Raw genomic sequence first — 20,141 nt, forward strand, 5'->3', positions numbered from 1 at the left:
TCACGGTGGCTTTAATTAACCACCTTCCAGCCTCATCACAATTTTGTAATACTATCCCAAGCTACTTTGATATGACCTGACAAGCCAGACTGTTCAATTAATTAAGCCCCAAAGTTGCAATCACAGCCAAATTTTCAAGGATGTCCCGAGGCTGCTTATAACATGGATTTTTTTTTTTTACCACAGTCTTCTAAATTTGGATGAGCAGGCCTAATTAGAGGTTGGGTTTGGTTGCATAGCGTTGGCTGCACCACTGAGTTTTTATCCAACCTTAAAGCACACCAGAGGGTCATCTTGGTGTCTCAGCAGAATTGAGTGCATATCACCAGTGTTGATGTTTTTCCTGCCACTCTTCATTTCATGCCATGAAAATATCATAACGTGTTTAAGGAAAGCAACCTTGCTGGCATAATTTTGAGACAAAGAGAGAAAGCTAGTGTGCAGTTCCCTCTTTTTAGCAAAAAAAACACTACGCGTTCATTGATTTTGATTCTTATTCAACCATAACTTTATTTAAATTGTAAATGCAGAAACAAGAGTGCAGTAGTCAGATTTTTACTAGTGCAGATTTGGCAATACCGCAGCAGAGGCTTAATGTGCACATTTATCCTTCAAAAAACACATGTATAAAATACCCTAAGAATGATGTCTACATGCCTATAAGCATCATTATGTGATGCTCTCTCGGGATGTTACTTTTCACTTACAAAGAATCTGCATTGCCAGAAGCAAAGAGCCTGAAGTTGAGCCCATTAAATGGATCTGAGTTTTCCTCAGGCCTCTTTTCAGTCCAGCAGGGTTTTATGAGGGTATATTTCACTGACTCACTGGCAGAGCTGAGCGGGGAAATCCTTCTCTTCACGGTCTAGTTGGGATGACTGATGCAAATATGCTGCTGCTGAGTCCAGACACTGACACCATCATCACACTGACCCAGTGAGAGAGAGGGAGAGAGAGAGAGAGAGCGAGGGAGAGAGGGAGAGAGAGCGATGTTCCATCTCATTTGTGACTTATAATTATTTTTGTAAACTGTTTTGAAGTAGTTTCCAAGACCGTTAAAGCTTTGAGCCACGCAGCCCTATGATGTGGGAAGGAAGAAGAGATATATTTCAGGACATTTGTTTGGACATGCAAGAAAGAAAGAGAGCGGCTTCAGATCATTTCTGAGTTATATTGTGTGTTTTCTGTGCAACCACACATGGATTTTCCCCTTGCTGTACTTTCCTAGACGACACACGCTGTAGCTGTTAGCATGCAAGTTCTGCGCTGGGCATCTTTTTGCCATTAAAGCAATATTTTGGTTTATTGTAATTCTTATTTCTCTCTCTCATTTGTTTTTAAGTGTTTGAATCATGCGCGTGGGGACATATTTTCAGTATAAGGGGCTGCCCTGGACATGTGCATGTGCGTGATGCATGCATAGCCGTGAATGATTATAATTAACAATTTTGCGTGGAAATAATGCTATAACAGGATATTGCATTCATATAAATATCTTTCAAAGGATCAAAGAGTCACATGACCCTCTCTCTCACCTATGTAGGGTTAGGACTCTACTGTTCTTGTTTGTATTCCATGTGAGTGGTGCTGGCCTTACTGCTCGTTAACCTTTCTTAATACGACCTGCATGTATTAATAACACTCAGCAGGAAAGGTCAATCGATGTATGTGTGCATGTGTGTGTTTGTGTAATTGTTTGTCGCAGGGAATGCTTATGCAACCTATAAGTGGCAGGGTTGAGATGGTATATGGGCTTGTCAGTGAACTGGTGAGGGTAAATTGAATTTGCTCTTAATAATTAACCAGGACTGATGGTTTGATGTTGTGGTGTGCTTATGTGTCCTGGGCTGCAGGGGAAAAATCTTGCTAATGATATGCAATCAAATGCATTGTGTGTCATAATATGTGTCCTGGCTCTATGCGGTACAGTCACCGTTTGATTAAAATAGCCCCGCTCAGCCATTTTATTACAAGTGAAAAAACAAAACAGCGTTCTGAGCCGCTGGTCATTCATTACATAGTTGTTGTTTTTTTAATTCAGTTATGATTTTAACAAGATTACAACACCTTCATTTGCACAGAATAACCCTGCCCACAGATTTACACACTGTATAGGGATGAATTGTGTAATTGAATTCAGTTTGACCTTAAGGGACACTATAATTAATGTAAATGTGTATATCTGACCAGGTTAAGGGGTTTGAATCGATGGTCCCATTGAGATGTTGCATGCTGAGTCCAGGTTGACCTTTTTAGTGTGACAACGCTTGGAAATGTGGCTCTAAAAAACAGACCAAATACAAACTAATAGCACTTCTCATGTTGAAGATATAACGGCTTTATATTGAGACAGTAAAAAATAAGACAGTACAAAATAATTATACGAGATGATGGCTTCAACATCAAAATGATCTTTTTTACATTTAGATACAACACTTAGTGAGGTGTTCAGGTGCTGGTAGGTGCATGTCTTAAATTTGGACAAAGACATCAATCCGTTACCACCTGCTTCTCTTCAAGCTAAGCTAAGATGATTGCCTCCAGGCTTCATACTTAAGGCACAGACATGATAGTGGTATTTATCTTCTCATCTAAATCTCAGCAAAACAGTGAGTAAGCGTATTTACCAAAATGTCAAACTATTTCCTTTAAAAAAATGACTCACATTGAAATTTCATTGGGAAGGGATCACTTCACAATATGAAAGAACATTTACAGTTACTTTGGTTACTTTGGGCACCCATGGAAAAAAAAAATCCTATTATTTCAGAGCAAACATATAAATGCACAGCATTACTCCCTGTAGTGAAAAAAAAGTGAAAAAAAAGTGTTTTTATGGTATAAAAACACTTTGAAAATGATATACATTTGTGTATTTATTTGTGTATTTATGCTGTGTAGACTCGCACTGCCTAAGTAAATCTGTACTTACAAACATTTCATATACCGAGCTTGTGAGGCCGTTCCCTGGTGTGAGTTTGGTGATGGGGAGTCAAAACACACCTGATGCCAGTCCTTGTATATCCAGTGAAGCATGACTGTCCGCTATGAAAACTAGAGGAGGTACTACAAAGAGCACAGTGAGTTACATGATAACAAATTGTGTCATACAAGCATCAGTCAAAACTGCTGCTTGCATTTTAAAATATTCACAGTTGCACCAAAATGAATAAATAATTGAAAGGGCATTCTTACATGTGGTGTGTGGGCTTTCTATGTCTGTGTTGTCGTTGAAAGATCTCAGTGTTCACCAAAATATGTTGTGAAATCTCAAAAATACATATTCGTGCCCTTCATTTTGTGTTTCTTTTTCAGGTCAGCCAACTTTTTGCCACAAAGCAGATATAAAAAGAAATATGATGAATAATAAACCATCTTCCTTCAGTTGTATTGATTATCAGCCAGAGCAAGATGAAAAAACAGTAAACAGAGCTGGAGTTCAAGACACTACACAAACGGTGTATTTGACTGTCAGCCTGCACATGGTTGACTGCCAGGTGAATGTGAATGATTCACACAACCACAGCCTCACCCTCGAGGCAAAAGCAGCACCCAAAAACTCCTACTTTCTTGCAGGTTAGAATATACCTATTAACCAGCCAACCAGTTTGTTGTGCAGATCAGTGACTTTGGCATGTCAGAGCTTAGCAACAGGCACGCAAAGTTCAGCTTTCATTTAATTGCAACCCACCAAAGACCCAATTTTGGGTCCCAACCCATGATTTAGGAAAACAGCCGACACAACCCACTGCAGATGAACATTTCATGTTTTCTCGCTGTGTGATTTCCAATCTGACTGAGGCCTGATAACGGCAACGTTGCTGTAACTCATTCCCTTAGATCCCCTGCCTCAGACTCTGCTAATCAGATTTCTCTGGTTGGGTTATTTATCATCGCCAGCTCTGACTGTGAGTGATGCTTGGCTAATGGGTTTAGCATTCAAATCTGCTGGCGTGATGCGACGGAATCCCAACAAGGGTTGTCATTCCTGTGGCGGCAGCAGCTTCAGAGTGGCGTAAATAAGAGGGAAATGATATTGGTGAAATATGTATTCATGGCATGGTGGATTTTACATTTGGTTAGATTTGTATTGATTTTAAAAGGTGTCAAAATGCAAAGGAGGCAGAGAGGCAGAAATCCAGGAAGAAAGAATGAAAGAAAGTGGGGAAGAAAGTTGAATATTTGTGCTTGAAATGTGATAAAACTTACGAAGATTAAGTTGTCCATCCATGCATCCATCCACCAATAAACCACTCATTTTTTTGCCTGCTCATTACTTTTCAGAGGTGACAGGACAAAGAAGAATATCACGAGACACTCAAATGAGAGCCAGGAAATGAACAAATAAACTAAACAATGCAAACTATAAAACAGAGAAGCTCTTTGACAGTGTGGTGCAGCATGCACACCAATGAGGCCATGTGGTGTTGAATGACAGTTATGGTTATAACAATAATTATAAGTCACAAAGCAACAGATGTGGGTAACTCTGTCTTCTGTCTTTTTTCACGTCTGCACCTGCGCCGTGTGGTAACATCATGCGGTATCTGGTCATCAGATAGGGCCTCGTGCCTTATTGTTTTATACAATCTGCAGTGATGACAGAACTGTAAATTATAAGACAGCTGTTAGTCAGCCTCCATCTATTTTGTTATTTGGTTCTGTGATATGTGGTTTAGTGTCAGGAATGTTTCTAATGTTTGATCTAAGGCCATAAATTAACTGAGAGCACAGATAACGAGACAGTGTGCACGGGTGTGTGTCTGCGTGTGTCAGCCTCTTCAGTCTTCACTGCCCCGCCACCTGTTCCATGTAAATAGCTCCTTATGTGTGGAGGAAAGGCTTTATGTGGCTCATGGGAAACATCCTGGACACCCTTATCCCCTCATTGGTCATTATACCCCAGTTACAAATACTGACATCACTGGAAGGAAGCTATTATTATTTTTTTAAACAGTGAATTTATTGTTTAAACTGAAATAAGGTAATTGTGATGATGAGGGATACTGTGAACATTTTTAGTATTCCATTTCAACCTTCAACACAACGTCTATCTAAAGCTCCTAGATTTTAGACTACTGATCAATCTTATCCATTTTGGCATCATCCAAGACAAGTCTGGACATGTCACTTGACCTTGTTCAACACACACACACACACACACACACACACACACACACACACACACACACACACACACACACACACACACGGCACCAGTTGACCAGGATTGCACATCCCCATTAATAGTTTTTAAAAAACTGGTGTTACAAGTAAGTCACAGCACGTCTCCATGACCTGACTGTAAAGCGGAGCAACCCGCTAATCAGGTAGATTTTGACAAGGTGTGAATCACTTTTGTGTGGTGTGTGTGGTCCAGGCATGTCACAGTTGATGTTATGTTATGATATTGTGACAAACCAACAGGATGTGCGTGTCTAGTACTGGTTAGAAAGTTAAAGTGACGTGACTTGTGTTTCACAATCTATTTAAAAACAGAATAACCCTGGTTATATTTACGGATCATAATAGATTAGCATGCGTCCAAACAGTCTCCCTCCTTTTACCTCTACACTCCTAGGAATTTTATATTGTATTTTTTAAACCCTTTCTCCAGCCTTATCTTTTTTTTACTTGCAGTGTCTACTTTGCTGGATCAGATGCTTTCTCCCTCTCTTTCACCCTTAAATCTATCACACTTACTCAGCTGCCGACATTGTTTTATCTCACTAGGATTTAATTTCATTAAAGAATCAGACATCATTCTTCAGAATGTCTCTGTTCTCTTTATATTAATCATAACAACCATTGATGATTATCATATCACTCTGTTAAATAACTACCATACATTACTTATCCATATAGAATGTCCTATTAATTTTTCCAATTCAAGAAAAGCTTAAATGGCATTTCATTTTCACAGTGTAGACATTGTGATCCTCCTTCACATTGATTGACAAGCCCTTGTGTTCACATATCATTTTGAATTAGTGTCTGTTTTTGTTTGTTCGTGTGTGTTTCTACGTTATGTGTCTCAGCATGACTTCAAGTCTCCCACTTAGCTTCGCAATTACCTTTTTTCAAGCTATGACTGGTAATTGGAGTACTGGAAAATCACTGTTGCAAACATGCACGCACACAGGCACACAAACACAGTTGTGTTTTCATTACTTTTGGGGAAATTACATTGACTGACATTAATTTCCTAAAGACTAATCCTAACCCAAACCATAACCACCTCTTGCTTAAACCTAACCCTAACCCTAACCTTAACCTAAACTTAACCTCAACCTGTCCTCACAATGTGAAAGCCTCGGTTTCATGGTCCACGTAGAAGGGCGGTGTCTGATGGTGTCGTGTCACTTTTGCCGTGCAGACATTATGCGGCAAGCATAAATCAAATTTTTGTCCCCACAAGACAGGTAAACTACACACACATTGGAACTGTCTTGCACAAAGCGATCAAGACTCTTAAGTGTTCTTAATTATGAAGTTAAAGCTCATTTGTATTAATCTTTTACGTTTTTTTGTTTATCATTTGCTGAAACTGATCCTTTGTGTATAAAGTGACACTTTGACAGCCCTGTTTGTTCTGCTGTCAACAAATTGTGCAAATACATTAAAGAGCAATTGAGAAACATCATTGTTCATGCAGACGCACAGGGGGAATGCTAAATGAGTGGGATGAAGATGTTAATTGAATGAATTTGATAATGCATTTTAATAATGAATTTTATCAAATGCATACCCCTGCAAACATTTGTGTGGGATATCAAATATTTGGATGGACCAACATTTTTGTGGATGTCTGCCTGCGGAAATATGTTTGACCAACAAAATCCTTTGTTTTGATTGATGGCACATGTCCAGGCCATAGCTAGCTTGCTGCCAATATGGGGAAACGTTTTATCAATTTGGGTTCAACCATTATTGTATGACATTATATAATGCAATGGGATTTTGTTAGGACACACAGACACAGAGGAAAAAGAAAGAACTAATACAATCGTAGCCTTGGGTTTGCTTCACAGGTTGGTATATCTGAGAGTCAATGAAACAGGTTGGAAATTAGAGGTAGGTTAAATAAAAGTGAAATCTCTCTCTCTCCTCTCTTTCTGTCGGTCTAGCTTTCTTTTTCTGTTTCCTATCTCTTTCTCCGCTGTAGTTCACTTCCATCTCTTGCTCCCTTTGTGACTGATTTCCTCTCTCATCAAATGCCTGTCTTACTTTAGAGAAGCTCTTGAATGAAAAAAAAAACTTCAAGAAATAAATGAACACGCTGAGTGATTATCACCTGCAATCTGTCAGCAATGCAACATAGCTAAACTGAGATTTATTTATATCAAAATGTCACAAGTTCTTACTTTAATATAGATTTTGACAGACTCGTGGATGAGCATTCATCTACTCATTTCACAGTGCAGAGTGACAGAAACGGGGACAGTGTGGGGAGACAGAAAGAGGAATATCAACTGACAAAAGTTATAAAACTCAAATTCATTCAATTAGAATGTCAGAGAATGTCACTTTAATACAATTTCTGACAGATAAAAAACTCCCATGCGCATGAAAAAAAAGAAGAAATAAGCAAAAAAGAGAGTTGCAAGACAGACATTCATGAATTGCCACAATTATTACTTTAGACGTGTATTTTGGTTTGGTCAACCAGTCCCTATGGTGAAGCCTTATCTTCTTTAATGTCTCTCTTGTTAGTCTCTCAACTTCAGGGTTGTGTATGTGCCTGTGTGTGTGTGTGTGTGTGTGTGTGTGAGTGAGAGAGAGAGAGAGAGAGAGAGAGAGAGAGAGGAGGAGAAGGAGAGGAGGAGAAGACACAAAGACAAACCGTGTGATTGTGGCCATGGTTGAGGCCATTCCTCTATGCGTGTGTGTGTGTGTGTGTGTGTGTGTGTGTGTGTGTGTGTGTGTGTGTGTGTGTTATTTTGTGACAAGAAAGCCACAGATTATTGCACATGAAATGTTATTCATACAAAGCAGCTCTGGCGTGACTATCCCCCTGCTACAGAACTCAACAGCCTATTGGAGAAACACAACAGAACAAATCTCAGTGAAAATAAAAGTCTGCAAATCTCATAAGGGAGATTCTCTCTCAAACCTCTCTTCATTTCTGATTTGATTTTTTTTTTCGAGGGAGATGTTTGCTGTAGTTGACAATGAAAGAAAGGGTCTACATATATGTGTGTGGAGACGGGTTACAGTGCAGTGTGACTGAAACTCATGAATGGAAAAAAGACCATTGAGTGGATGAATGTTTATATTGATTATGCTCTAAAACTTTAATCGTTTAACTGTTAAAATAACCTGCAGATTAGATTAGTCGTAATATAAATTCCCATTAGTTTTGCTAGTTTGCTAGTTAATTATTTGACAGATCATGTAAGGTGTTACATTTGTTGTTCTAAACATGTGAGTATAGGAGGCTGGGAATATAGTTAGCACGAGCAGCGATAGCTAGACATCCGACAAAGGGCGAAAAGGAAATCAAATAAAAAAACAACAACATTACATTAATGGAGCTAAGTACAACTGAATGCTGAACAAGACAGATTTTTAGGCAAACAAAATGTTACACTTAACTTTCATGAACTGAAAACACGCTGTGAGAGGGTCAAAGTTGTGAGACAAAAACGCGGACGACTCCCAGGTGGCACAACAACCTCTCAATAACAAAGTAGCCATGCCCTTTTGCTTCAAGTGGCTGCAAAAATATAACTGGGTTAATCATGACAAGGATTCTGTTGCATATTTTTCCTGCTTTAACTGTTCGCGTGTCCTGTGATTTAATATAATGATGATTCAACATTCTCGTGTGGCACCACAACCCATTATTGTGAGCAATTAAGTTTTCTACTGGAGACAAAAGTTGTGATTAATAAACTGATTTAAATGCTGCAATACACAGGACTTGACTTCACTTTTTTTCTTGATTGTTGGAAGGAATTCCCAAAGTGCAGGGAATATTGGAGATATTAACAGCTGTGATTTCATTGCAGTGAGGAAACTCCCACAAACAATCAGTTCTCAGTTCATCACAATTCATTTCTCTTCCCTCCCTCTCCTTCATTTGTGTTTCTTTCATTCACTCCCTCTCTGCGTGTCTCTTGCATCCCTTTCTTCACTCAGTGTTAGAGTTATCCTCACGTCTTGGCTCGTATTGTTTTCTGCTTCTATCCACTTGTCTGTGTCTAAGCTGGATCTTGTTGTTTTTTTCCTCACTTTGTTTTTCTCTTCTTCTCCTCTTTTTCCTAGTTGTGCTCTGTGATTTCTACCCTCTGCTGTTCTGGTTTTGTCTGTTTAATCTCTGTGATCTCTATGTGAGTTGTTTATAACTCCTAAATGTGCTACCTCCCTACACTGACTCATTTTCCCTGAGTAACAGTGCAGAGAGAAATGTATTCATTTTCACGGTGCTCCGGCACACTTATCTTTTATTTCCCTCCAGATTATTTTTTTATGGCAGTTCAGCTTTGTAAGATGTTATATAGTGAGAAGTAAGGTAGAATGGGAAACAGTTTCCTCTGTATTCTCCCTGTGGTAATGTTTTAATGCTGTGGTTTCATGTCTTTTACTGTTTTCTCCTATTTTGAGTTTTACTGCCATGCTGAAAGTGTTCTTAGATTTTATATTCAAACAAAAACAATCACTTATTTTCTGTATGGTAAATTGAATAATACGTATTTTATTGGTTAGCTCTTAGCTGCAGTAAAAAATGTAAAGAAAAACCTTGCATGGCTCATTGCTCGGATGAAATTCTGGTAATACATTGGTGCAATAACAAAGGCTAAAACTGTGCAAGACATTTTCTTTTTAATAAATAAGATTTGAATGTAATTTTTCCTTTTAGCAAAGTCCTTGAACAGTAGCTAAAGAAGTGGCGGTTGCTAAGCAACATGCGAGTTGGGTTGGCATGTTCATATAAAAAACGTCTAATGTGGTTATATCTGTGTTTGTACATTTTAAACCAGCAGTCAATCAAAACTATACAGTCAACAAACTGTTTTACAGCCGTGTGCATTTCCATAGTGGAGTTTACAGTTGTTGAGGTGGTGCCTCAGTCTTGCTAAAATGAATAAAGCACAAGAATGGGAACAATCCATTTGAAGTCCCATAATTGCATGCATGGATATGAAAAGGATTTTTCAAATTCAGATTTACTTGAGAGGCATTAGAAATGTGCTCTGTGGCTGTCCTCCATTTCTCGATGCATACAAGAGAAACATCTTTACTGTACAGAAATGAGCCATAATTCAGTCTAACACTATAGCCTTGTACTTGAAAAAATAGAAGACAGCTGAAAGAATGGCCTCTGTTGTCTGCCTTTGACGCTTATGATGCCTTCGACTTTTTAACCCCAACTTCCATTGGATGAAAGAGTCCCCCTCGCTGTCTGTCTCCTTTTCCCATTCGCTCCCCTCTGTCTGTCATACACGCCACCCCCCCACCTCTCTTTCTCTGTCTCATTACCCCCCCACACACACACATATACACACTCACACAATGCCTTTCCCTTCTCTCTCAGTGCCTACGGTCATTTTCAGTTGGTGATTGAACTGACTGTGGAGCTTGTGTATGTGTTTGAAACAGGAGTAGTGGGAAAGAGAGAAAGATCCGGTGAAGAGGACAAGGCAATAGAGAGCAACAGGATGAGAGAGGGGAATGAGAGAGCCATGGGGAGAGAGACAGATGCGAGGGCGAAAGAGAGGGAGAATTGTACAGCTAGATATTGCCTTGATGTTGATACTGCCCCACTGACCTTCCATCCACCTGGTATCTCTTCCTTCCTCTGTGCCTCTGGTCTGCCTCTCAGTCTCACTGAACTTCTTCCTCTATGAAGTCTATGTTAGAATGATCAGAACCAATTAGAAGCCGTAATCTCTCTCTCTCTGAATATATCAATGTTTCTCTCTATGCCTCAGCTGTCGAGCATCCCCCCCTTTCGTCTCCTTGTATTCCTCTCTACCACCATGTAATTTGAGAGGGAACACAGTGAAAAAATCCCCCAGTAGTCTGACCCACCGATGAACCTTTGCTTTCTTTGACAGATCGCTGCAACATGAGCCTTTCATATCATCGTCAAAAAAAGGGTCTCTCTCCTCCTTTTTTTTTAAGTGTGTCGTGTCTTTCACCGCAAATGGAAAAAGATCAAGTCCAGTGCCATTAACGTGCGTGATATGTGTGCCTTGTGTGTGTTTGTCCACTTTGGTGCCATTGATGTATATGATCATTTGTGTGTCTGTATAGGGCCCATTTGTGAGATAAGGTTAGCTATAGCAGAGATAAGAGGAGCGCAGAAAGAGGATCCGTTTTGGCCAGACGTCGCGAGAGGTGTCGCAGACAGTTATAATGATTCATTTGGTCACACTTTAAACACCACTTACTGAGAAAGTACACCCTGAAACACACCATGCGCTCCCAACGACCTATGTGTTAGAGTCAGCCTTTTTGATTGAGAGCGATTAGCCATGCTACCAAAAAAATACAAAAAATAATTTGATCACATAAAACCTTAATCAACTCAATCCTCTGAATTGTTGGCAACTTGTATACAAATTTCTTTTTACATTTCTGCTCGCAGGCACAAACATGCACTAAAATAATGCATAGCCGGCCCGGCTGTGTCAACAAAGCAAAGAGATCAACGGACTACAACACACAGAGGAGTGACTTCATTCTCTGCTCAGGTAGACATTACTCCACTATATCTTTACTTGACAAAGAGTTTGCTGCTATAGTAATGCTCTCAATGTTAAATACAGTTAATTTAAAAGTTCTTATGTTTAGAAATACTTTGAGAGTACAGTGACTATTAAGATGTGGTTTCAAGGTGGATCTGGGAAATGTTAAATGAACTCACCCGATACCAAACTTACCAATTGTCTATCATAAGTATTTTCTTTTCACATTACGGTGAATTACCTGGTTATCAAAAATGTTTTTTAATCATAATTACTATCACTTGGTATGAGATGCGGCAAAAGGACAAATTGGAGCATTTCTATTATTGCAATGATAAGGCCCATTATAAATCCTTGTCAGGCCAGTGTGAACATAACAGTCCTTTTGTTTTGGACAAAATGAAAGGTTATGGCGATTGAGAGCGAAATTAAAGGTTATAAATGAAATTGAGTATTTCCCGCATGGGGGCATTTAGGAGATTGAGATTGTAATCATTACTGTTGTGCCTGACAAAGAGTAAAATGGGTACGGGGTCCATTGTGTAAAGGTAATGAAAAAGTAAGGACTTGACATTGCAAAGGTTAGACTTATGGCAAGAGTGAAGGAAAGGAAGGAAGTGTGTGTGTGCGTGTGTGTGTGTGTGTGTGTGTGTGTGTGTGTGTGTGTGTGTGTGTGGGGGGGGGGGGTACAGATAGATGGATGGGATGAATGGAGGCGGAGGGGGAGGAGATGATAGAGAAGGGGAAAATGGGGGAAGATAAGAGAGACCTGGAGGTTGAGAGGGGACTGACTGGCAGCAAGAAAAAGCTGGCCAGGTTGATTTGAGAGGTTTCAGGAAGGTCAGTCATTTGACACAGTTGGCTGCACTGTGCCAACCCTGACCGCTTGGTCCTGCTCGCTCTCTTTCTGTACCTCCATCTGTCTCCATGCAAAGTAATGTCTGTCCAGATGAAGTTCTGGCAAGATGCCCAACACACTCTTTCTCCCTTTTCTTTCTGTCATCTTCCCCTCCACTCCTCTGACTGCATCCTTCCGTCTTCTCTCTGACTCTTATGGCAAAACAACACGACAGTGAAAAATAATAAAAGGTAGGCTCAGAAATACACAAGTGATACATTTGCATGGGTATTAATGAAAGTAAAATGACCCAGCAGAACAAGTCAACTACAGCATCTGAGTGATAAAGACATATTTTCTGTGCATCTCATTGCATATAGTCGTCTCTGTCATTGTTATATAGTAGCAAACTCCCTATCTTCTACTGGGGGAATATGTTTTCCTGGTTGGTTCCTGCTTCTATTATTTTTGCAATGTGTGCAGCGTAAAAGGCAATTTAGCTCTGTGAATTCAGTGTGTCCTGTCTGGGGAACAGGTGTCTCTGTCGGGGTCGACCCATTTCCACTGACAGTCTGTTTGAATATTTTTCAGTTTATGTTCAATCACAGTGTTCAGGTATTCTGCCACTGTGAACTGCTTGTGTAAAGATGATTTATCTCTTGATTCCAATTTCTTTGATTTGTTTTGTTTTTTCTGTTACAATGAGCTGCAAGAATTGACTGAGGAGATCTTCCTCACTGCTCTTTTCCTGGCAACAAAGAGCCTTGTAATGAAAGACTTGGGTGACTGGCGGTAATATCAATTGAAGGTTTTTTTTTATTAAATGCTGTATATTGTTTTTTTTAAAGGTGGCTCGTTTTATTTCCAAAATAAAATTTCAAAATTGCGGACTTATTAAAAATGCTGTTTTTTTTTATCCTTTAGGGTCTTAACTCGTGTTATTGGGTTCTTATTGGGTGCCTGATTATGTTTATGTTTTGAACCTCCTCTAGTTTGTTACAGGTGGTTCAAATAGGGCTTTGTGTGATAAAGTGATAAATCCCTATCCATCTTAACTAGGTGCTCTGAAGACTTTTAGCAGAGGATTTTCCAGTGATTCCACCAGGAGCTTGCTTGTATGGATTCTGCACTCAAACTCAGCTATTTGCAGGTATTGGATTGTCTCTGCTTGTCTTACAGTATTGGAGGTGTGCTAATTTATCGGCTGGATTTTTTGGTTAGTTTCATAGGATACAGCCTACAGCAGAGATGTTAACTTATCAAACACAAGCGTACCCAATACCAGTAATAATTGCTGCAGTAAATTCAGGTGTGTTCTCTGCATACCTAATAACCCATCACTCATTTACACCTGGGCTTTTCCTGCAATGACATGTCTGCCCTGACTGTGTTTTTGGGATATCTTTGGAGAGTGAATACATCTATGAAGAGATAGAAAAGAACAAAGATAAAGGAGACATCAGTAAGACAGGAGCAATAAATAGGAAGCAAAAGGAGAAAAAAAAAACAAAGGTGAAAGTTAGTTCAACCCTGAAATAACAGTTTAGAGTGTTTGTCCATTTCTTGGACAGGAGGCAAAAAATACAGTAGACAGGAAGAGGAAAGTTAACTGTTTAATGAGATGTAACAGCACTTGTTTCCTATGTCAGAGTAGGCCTACACAATGCTAAAATCTTTAAAGTTTTTAGAGTTCATGACCCTTTGTCCTTTTTATGGGTCAAAAGGACATGGATGTATTTATGTGTGTGTATTTTGATGTTTCTAGTGAATTGCACATTGACATGCACTGAACCCTTAACCCCTTGCAATGCAAATCCTTGGCTCAGGACCTGCATTGCTTGGCAGGCGACTCAGGAAACAGCAATGGTGTGTGTGTGTGTGTGTGTGTGTGTGTGTGTGTAATTGCTAGGTGTGAGTAGTTTATGTTGGTTTGGTTTGAGATTGTTTTTTTGCCTTTAAAAAAATAACAAGAACAAGCAGCAAAGCAAGGCCACATTCAAAATATTACAATATACATCCTAATTTGCACACTGCATGAAGGAGATACTCTTTATAAACTCTTGGCTTTTGCCTAAACTGATATGGCTCTGCACTGTATACAATTCAAAGCTAGCATAAAAAAAAAATTGCTTCTTTTTTAATGTGATCACTGCACTACATCTGGATCGCTTATGTTCCCCTTATCCTGGCCCGCACGCTCATTAAAACATGTCAGTATTTGTCATGTGGAGAATCATTTTGAGTGGTTTCATTTTGGGATCCAACACCATGGCTTGGAAAACCTGTCTTTGTTTATCTTCCACACATTAAAGGAGTTCTGTCGTTTTTTGAAGCAGGTAATCTGTTATTTGTAATAGATTACATTCTGAGAGTAATCTTCCCAGCCTCTTTCACACTATAAATGCTTTTATGAGCCTCAGGCCTTGTACAGTATAAGTCTTTCATGTATAAGGCTTTCAGCTGTGTGTTAGCTCTGCCAATAAGACATGCTGTTTAAGACTTGGCAGCTAGTCTGCAGCCTCCACAGTAAATGATTTGCAGCTGACTGTAACGCACAGTGGCTTTCAAACTTTTTAAAATGATTTTTGTTGCAGCCAAAACAGATTTTGCGAGGTAAAGTAACTGACCTCCACTCTGGGTGCGTGTCAGCCACCCTGTCCCATGTCTATGACTTTGGAGTTTGAGCAAGCCTTACTAAATAAATCCAAAACAATTAAAGGAGCCATTTAGCCCCCTAAGCCACCTTTAAAACTGTATGACCTATTGTTAGAGAGGAAGATAAGTGTGTGAGCGCTAGTGTGTGTTTATCAGCAGCGGTGGAACCTGCCGTTCCTTTCTACCTGACATAGGGTAACCACATAGGCTCCCAGACACACACACACCTTGTGTGTTAACAAGATAAGCCTGCTGTGCTTGTTCTCTGTAAAATCGACAACCAATATATATCAGGAAGGGAAGTTATAACAAAGATAATAAAGAATAAAGGAAAGAGAGAGAGAGAGAGAGAGAGAGAGAGAGAGAGAGAGAGAGAGAGAGATGGAGGTGAGGGCTGCATTTTAATTATTTACAGCTGGGCAACGCTCTCTCCCCCCCCCCCCCCCCCCCCCTCTCTCTCTCTCTCTCTCTCCCTACCCACCCTATAATCCAGAGTTAGGTTATAAACACAGTTAAAGTTTCCATCTATCTCTCTCAACCTGGGTGGCCAAACTGTGTGTTTGTGCATGTCTGTCTGCATGTGTGTGTTTGACTATATGTCATTTTTTTTTTTTGTTTGGGTATTTGCATCTCTTCTAGATGTGTAGTTTTGTGGCCACACTGTGACCTCACATGACCCAGATTGTGTTTATTCCACCGTTCATGACTCAAACAAAATACATCGGAGAATAATACTTTCTGTAATGTGAACTCTTGACTACTCCCGCTGGCTCGTCCCACCACAGAGAAAAGTAGTTTAGGTGTCTTTGGCAGAAAAAAATACACTGCTGATACCTCATGTGCAGTTCAACAGCCAAGAAAACACTCACATCACTAGAAATTGCAGGGTGAATAACACATAAATCTAATGGAATAAAAATACAGGGAGGGGGTGCAAACAAAAACACATTATAGTGTGATGTATCTCTGTTATCTTTATGTTATCACAGTTTTCACACCTGCAGTACAGACTTTAAGAAAGAGTAGTTCTGTATTGGAAGGGCTCATAAATTCACAGACTTGCATTCACATTGTCACACGAAGATCAGCAGTTTGTAGGGCTTTTAAATAAGTCTCATGTTTGATGTGTTGTAGCAGTTGTAATATGATGCTTTATTGATCCCTTTACTCATATTCTGTTTTTATTGAGGTCAAAGGTCAAGCTTAACCACAGAACAGCACCACTGCAGTCGGGACAGGCAGAGGGTGTCACAATATAACACAATGTTGACTCCAACCAGCAACCCAGAAGGCTTCACTGCTGCATTCTTGAGCTCATTGCATTTGTCTTTCTTAGTAGTTGTTTTGTTTCTTTTAGTGGACATCTTTTTGTTGGGGCCTTTAAGTTACTGTGTAACCCAGCAATAAATAGCCTTTGCTAACAATTTTGCAAAATATACTTTAGTTTGTCGGAATGACAGCTCCCAGTGTCAGCTGGGCTACTGTATGCATAGCCGCTCAGTTGTTGGAGTAAGAAGCTTTGGTATTTGTATAAACCAGAGCTCTGTAAAACAGTGGGGCTGCAAAGGTTTATGGCGTCTCCAGATTACCAGCTCTTGCTCAGTTTAAAAGAGAAAAAAAACTAAAACTAAAAACAAACCAGTCATAATTGCAAACGTGTTGTTGAAATCAGCCTATAAGATCAAGATATAGGAAACCAACCTTAAATATGAACATTTTGAAAGCTGTGTTGCAGATCCTGAGAGTTGATCTGTGCATAGGCCGATTTGATCTGTTTTACATGATTTACTACATAATCTTTACATGAATAAAGTAGTTAAAGCTGTGGGAGTCAGTTTAACCGGACAGAGTCGAAGAGGGAGGCAACAGTATGGTATGAGAAGTTGCTGACACCACTCTTTAGCTGTTGAGTTATAGAGAGCCTCTATATGATCTGTGGGTGGCCTAAAATGCTTTTGAGAGAGACAGGAGGGTAGTTTGAGCTTGTTCTGAGGAAAGTGAAACCAGCCAATCCTCTCAAGTCTTACATCAACATCAGAATGTTATTGATGTGCTCTATTTTAAGGTGAGAGCTTTGAGAGTCTCTCTCTCTCTCTCTCTCTCTCTCTCTCTCTCTCTCTCTCTCTCTCTCTCTCTCTCTCTCTCTCTCTTTCTTTCTGTACTGTATATATTTCTCTTACTCCCTCTCTCCCTCCGTGTCTTTGATGCATGGAGCATTCCTCTCACTGCACAACTATGTGAAAAAAAATAAGCTGGCGTGGTTAACTTTCCCTAAAGTTAATGATTTAGAAGAGGTGTTGGCAGACTAAATTATCACCTTCTGAAAGGACCCATTGAGATCACATATCTGAACCACACATATCTGCAGCAAAGCTCAACTCAGCCACGAAAGATGGAGACTAGCCCCACCCAAATCAAAAAACTGTTCAAAATTGTAATGAACCATGGCTGTTTAGCGCTTTGTCAACCGAAACCTGAAAAAAAACACCCTCAAAAGCTCTGGGAATATTTGATTAAATATGGGTCATGGGCCATTTTGAGCCCTGGAACACACTGAAGGGAAATCAGCCTGCATAAGTGTTTTAGGCTGTTTTGCTCTGAGTAACAAATTGTATTTGATCAACTATGCCTGAATGATAAAAGCTGAAGTAAAGCAGAGACACCTTTTTTTTTAACTGACAAATTGCTGAAAGACTCTCTTTAAGGTGTCACTTCCTTAAGCACTTTTTTTCTGCTCGGTTGAATTCAGGTATATACAGGTTAACCATGCAAACTTTAAATCACTTAACTGATGTATTAGATGGTTCGACTTCTGAGGCTTTTCCGCACATTCACCTCTTTTGCCAATCCTTCCGTATGAAAATCATGAGATGAAAAACCCCCGAGATGAAAGAGCAGAAAGTGAGCCAGTGTAATATGACAGCTAAATTGACGGCATTGGACGGACTAAGCTGACTGTTCTGAAGGTCTAATGAAAGGTTTCTTTGAGAGGCCATGTCAGCAAGTGAATGGAGGTGAAATATGCTGCCCCCCCCCCCCCCCCCCCCCCCCCCCGCCCTCTCTCTCTCTCTCTCCCCACCTGTCTTCTGCTCTCCTATCCCCCCTCTCTACCTCTTTCTCTAGGTTGAAAAGAAAGCCTGTCTCTGCTTTGATAGGCAGTTATTAGTGGCTCCAATGGTGGTCTGAGGCCTGGGTGTACTTGACTAAGGTTCACAAACACTCATCAAAGCTCATATCTATACCATGCAGTGTTACTCTCGAGGAAATGTAATAATAGCTGAGGTAACATACTACTTATGTATACATATGTATCCACTAAATTGCAATTATTTTATTGTGAGTGAAGGTCTTTCCTTCCATCAAGGACAATGGACATTTTAGCCTTTCTTCTTTGATCTACATATGTTTCAATCTTTATGTCAGTCAGTCTGTGTGTGTCTGTGCGTGTGTGTGTGTGTGTGTGTGTGTGTGTGTGTGTGTGTCATGCTGCTAACAGAGGGAGTTATTCCACTACATATTTCAGCTACCTTTGATGGTCCTTCTTGATTTATAGCAACATTAAAAGGCTGTTGCCGGCGTTTGCATTTTTATTTTATGTTTCCTCTTCCTTGCATGAAGAGATCCTATATGACTTATTAGTGCGACAGATTCTGCAGAGGACAGTGTTTTGGTGTGTGTATGTGTGTGCGGAGGGGCGGGTGGGTGTGTTGGGGGCGGATCAGTTAGACTGCAGTCTGTGCTGCATGCATTTCAATGACTAGATATCAAATCTCAAATCATACTTTTCATGGAAAGTTGAACAAGAAAAATTTAAATTTGCTTTTTTTGGTGCAGACTTAAGAAAATGCATGGAAAGCAAAATGTATGCAATTCTAATTTACTCAGATGCATTTTGATACTACTGGACACATTGGGCAGACCATAGCAAATTAAATTAACTCACCTGCATACACATAAATAACTACCTTTTTTGTTTATTCTAAATTTACCGTGAAGAGAAAACACATCTGCAATGCATCACTGGTTTGATTGAGTTTGACAATAATGTCAAACAGGCAATATGTCAAATTGCATTCTTGTCCAAGGACACATGCTTTTACGTGATCTTTGTTTTTTCAAAATGTCTAAATGAACACTACTGTACACTGTTCAAACTGCAGGTTAAGACAAAAATGGAATCTGACACCACCTTGCATTGGGCCCCTGGGCGAGTGAGAGACAATATGTTGTTCTAATATGCTAATTTTGCATTAAGGATTCAGTGAAAATGAGCGGGTGAGATGATCACACCATTAAAAGTTAGCATTAGCAATGTAGTATGTTAATCAGGCCAGATGGGACCATTCTGTTTGTGTAAATTAACTCAGTAGACTTCTCTGTTGTTAGGCCTGGAAATATAAGCTTTGACAGGCCTTTGACAATGTTTTCATTAGAAATACACTGAAATATTGGCTGAAAGATTTATGTTGAAGTATGTAACTTTAAAAAGAAACCTATGGACAATATTTAATGAAATATTAAAATAAACATAATAATAATATTTGAATTGTTCAACGTGATTAACTGCATTAAAAAAACTGAATAGCGTTATCTAAAATGTATTTATTACTTTGAAACTGAATTCCAATAAACTTGAAACTATTAATATATATATATATATATATATATATATATATATATATATTAATGTAATGACATTTTATACACTAAACTAGTGAACACGTCAAGCACAGGACTTTACCAGCTGCCTGTGGTTAGGTTTATGCAACAAATGCACTTCGGTTATGCTAAGTCAACAAAAAATAAAAGCCTTCCAATCAGGATGTGCCCACCTGAATATGTGCGGACCCCACAGTATAAGATGCAGTTCTACCAGCTGCTAAGCTATTGTACACCCTCTCCAGCGAGCGGCGTAGGCGTGGCAGAGGCCCCTTGATTGAGGGCTCTGCCTGTGT

General features: G+C 39.6%; 1 long non-coding RNA gene across 4 annotated transcripts in view; it reads left to right on the forward strand.

Moving 5' to 3' along the window:
- Positions 1-20,141, forward strand: part of LOC137891715 (uncharacterized) — a 95,158-nt gene that overhangs the window by 17,741 nt on the left and 57,276 nt on the right. For 3 of the 4 annotated variants that reach the window (XR_011105366.1, XR_011105363.1, XR_011105365.1), the window contains exon 3: positions 11,594-11,699. The exons of the other annotated variant lie outside the window; for it this stretch is intronic. This is a non-coding gene — a long non-coding RNA (uncharacterized lncRNA). The remainder of the gene's footprint in view (positions 1-11,593; positions 11,700-20,141) is intronic. 4 annotated transcript variants of the gene reach the window in all.

Source organism: Cebidichthys violaceus, unplaced genomic scaffold, assembly GCF_023349555.1.
Source record: "Cebidichthys violaceus isolate CVI_PGR_0920_01 unplaced genomic scaffold, fCebVio1.0.p SCAF_7, whole genome shotgun sequence".
Lineage (NCBI taxonomy): Eukaryota > Metazoa > Chordata > Actinopteri > Perciformes > Stichaeidae > Cebidichthys > Cebidichthys violaceus.